This window comes from Pteropus vampyrus, unplaced genomic scaffold (genome assembly GCF_000151845.1).
Source record: "Pteropus vampyrus isolate Shadow unplaced genomic scaffold, Pvam_2.0 Scaffold217, whole genome shotgun sequence".
In the NCBI taxonomy this organism is placed as follows: domain Eukaryota; kingdom Metazoa; phylum Chordata; class Mammalia; order Chiroptera; family Pteropodidae; genus Pteropus; species Pteropus vampyrus.
Genome location: NW_011888998.1, coordinates 3,777,799 through 3,780,878, shown reverse-complemented (window position 1 = coordinate 3,780,878; position 3,080 = coordinate 3,777,799). Strand labels below are relative to the sequence as shown.

At 39.7% G+C, this 3,080-nt stretch overlaps 1 pseudogene; it reads left to right on the top strand.

Annotated features, from left to right (window-relative positions):
* The first annotated feature begins 328 nt into the window (after positions 1 to 328).
* LOC105300752 lies at positions 329 to 1,583 on the top strand (annotated as a pseudogene).
* The last annotated feature ends 1,497 nt before the right edge of the window (positions 1,584 to 3,080 follow it).

The window sequence follows — 3,080 nt, the reverse complement described above, 5'->3', positions numbered from 1 at the left end:
TGCAGAGAGTAAACAAGTTACCAGGAAAAATTAGTCATAATGAGAAATGTATGGGAAAATCTAGCATAAGGAAACACCATGATACTCAAAAAAAAAAAAAAAGAGCTTAGTATTAGTAGCTGAAAATACTATAGGAGACACAAAGTACATACTGTACTCTCAATTCTCTCTTTCCTCTTAGCAATGGCATGAACATATCACTCAATATTGAATTTATCAAAAGCGAAGCAAATTTTCAGGGTCTTCAGCAGAAAGCAGAATCTCAGAATGTTCTACAAGCAGAAGACTACTTTACAAAACTATAAAAGGAAGAAAAAGCCTTTCACCCATGGCCCACAAGAAGCTTGAGCCCAGAGACACTGCCTACATGACTCAGGAGCTCAAAACCGAGCATAAGGTCATCGGACAGAGGGGCCCGTGGAGTTTGGTCTGAATCCCTCCTGATGCGACTAACTTGGCTTCTCATCTCATCCACTGCACTGTAGCTCCATAACCACTGTCTTTCCACCACCAGAATCTGGGTCATATGGGATTAGGGCTCTGGCAGTCCCCTGTATCTAATAAATAACTCCATTGATTTCCTAACCCAGAGCCCGCCCCTCTTTTCCCACCCGTAGCTCTGATTGTTGGCACCAGGGGACAGGCCTGGAAAATCATTCACACGTTATCAGTACTCTCCATCTCCCATCCTCACCCAGAGGCGCATAAAAACTCAGAATAGTCTGAGTTCTAAGACTGTGAACCTCAAAAGCTGGGTGAAAAACCACTATGTTGTTTGTCCTTTCATCCTAGTGACTACTGCTGCTATAACAGCCCAGGTCAAGAACATAAAGGAGATGCTCCTATGAGTCTCTGTCTTCACCATTCTCACAGAAACCTTTGGTCAGATAGGTAAGGTGGTCAGGGGATGATCAAGGAGCATAAAATGAGAAAAAAAGATTGAATGTGGTGTTTTTCTCCTGCATTTATGGTGAAGGTCATTATATTTCTTTATCCCACAACCTTAGTGGAAAGGTGTTTGTGTTCCCTAGAGAATCTTCTAGTGACCATGTGAACTTGATCACAAAGCTGAAGAAACTCCTGCAGAACTTTATCTTGTGTTTTTGAGCCTAAAATGACCTCTCTCTGCCTATAGCCTCTTTTCCTACAGTGTCCAGTACAATGATAATGAGCTACTAATTTTTAAAGAAACTGTGGAAAGCGTACTCTCTACAGTAAAGGAACTATAATTACCTTCAAAGTTATGGAAGAATTCCCCTCCCTGGTGCACATCTGGCATTGCCAAATTCGGGGTTAATGGGAAGCCCCTGGTGAGAAAGGACTTGAGACAGAGTTACTCTGTGGGAGCTCACCCCAAGATTGTCCTGGGAAAGGAGCAGGATGCCTATCGAAGAAGGTTTGATCTGAACCAGTCCTTTGTGGAAGAGACTGGGGATTTGTACACGTGGGACTTTGCACTGTCTGCAGAAGATATGCTGTTTGCACATCAGGGTTCCTCCTTCAATTTCATTATTTTGAGTTGGTGAACTCTGAGCTATGCAGTGAAAGGATATGTAGTCATCAAACCCCTGGTGTGGAGCTAAAGTCTTGAGTCAATAAGAGCACTTGGAAATGAAATGACAAATATCTAAAGGCAACTGGACATTAGATCCTATATCTGTAGTTCTTTCTTCTTTGAATTTCCTGTCCACATGTGTGCCTAATACACACACACACACACACACACACACACATATATTATCGTGCCACCTTGCCACCTGAATATGTTTAGTGCTCGTTGTAGTCCCAAACATTTTCTATTATGTCTACTTATTTGGAAATTGGTGTTTTATTGTCCATAAAAATCAGATTGCAAAGTATGGGTAGGAAAATCTTTAAGTAACTAAAAAGAAATATCATAAAGCCAGAGTACTCAATGAGTGGAACAGTGGCAATACTTAAAAGCTACTAATAATCATTTTATTAATAATTCAAAATGTGTGTAGAATTGCAATATAAATCATTCTATTTGCTTTTCCAGCTACAAATCAATCAAAAAGAGATCTGAGATTCTGCCAGAGACACAACTATGATGAGATAAGTAAGCAATAGTTGAGAAGCTGATAGCAAGTAATGAGACAGAAAATAAAACTAGAAGAAGCAGAATGAAAAATTAAAAAGGTATGAGTCTGGAATCATTTTGTGTAAAGGTACACATGCCTTTTTTTAATCAAAAATCTAAATAGTATTATACAATGCTTGGTTTTCATAATACTGTCCTGAAGTCCTCAAGAACATTGCTCACATGAATTCCCATTTTAAAATCCTTCCATAAAGCCCCACCTCACACAGGATCAAATTTAAATGATGTGGCATTGTCCTTCATAACTTAGTCCCTGCTTACCTCTTTCAAGGACAGCTTGTAGCACAGCAACTGGCATCTTGATTATAACACTATAAAATAATTCTCAGATGTTATTATTAGTAGTTACTTTCATTATTATGTAAACCATGGAACACAGTTCCTGGCACATCCTCAACAGATATGAAGTGCCTTCTTAGGGAAGCAAGGACTCCAAAGAGAATTTCGCTATGTATGGGAAATAAAGCAGGCTTTGTCCACAGATAATGGTACATGAAACCAAGGAAAATCAGAAAGACAGCATGCCAGTGGGCTTTAAAATGCTAACCAAACAGATTATTTCTAACTTCACCTAGGATGAACAAAATAGCAGACAGCAGCTATAAGGAAGTAGGGTAGAATCTGAGAACTCTGTAATGGAGCAAGAGGGTTGGGGCAAAGGAGCAGGTAGAATCTGAGGAGATTTGCTGAGGTACTTAAATGCAGTTGCAGAGTCTCTATAAGCACATTTTGATCTCATCTCTGGAGAGGTAAAAACCATCGAGTTGGTTAGATGGAGACTTTAGCAATGTAGGAAAGTAGTGTCCAATTGCCCTCTCATGACTCAGGGCTTGCCTTATGGCCTTATGGTTTCTTAATATGAACCTCCATTCCATACACTTGTACTGTGAGGACTAGAAAGACCAGTCTCTTCTTATATAGCACATATTTCTACCAAGAGCATGTAGACATGTTGTTT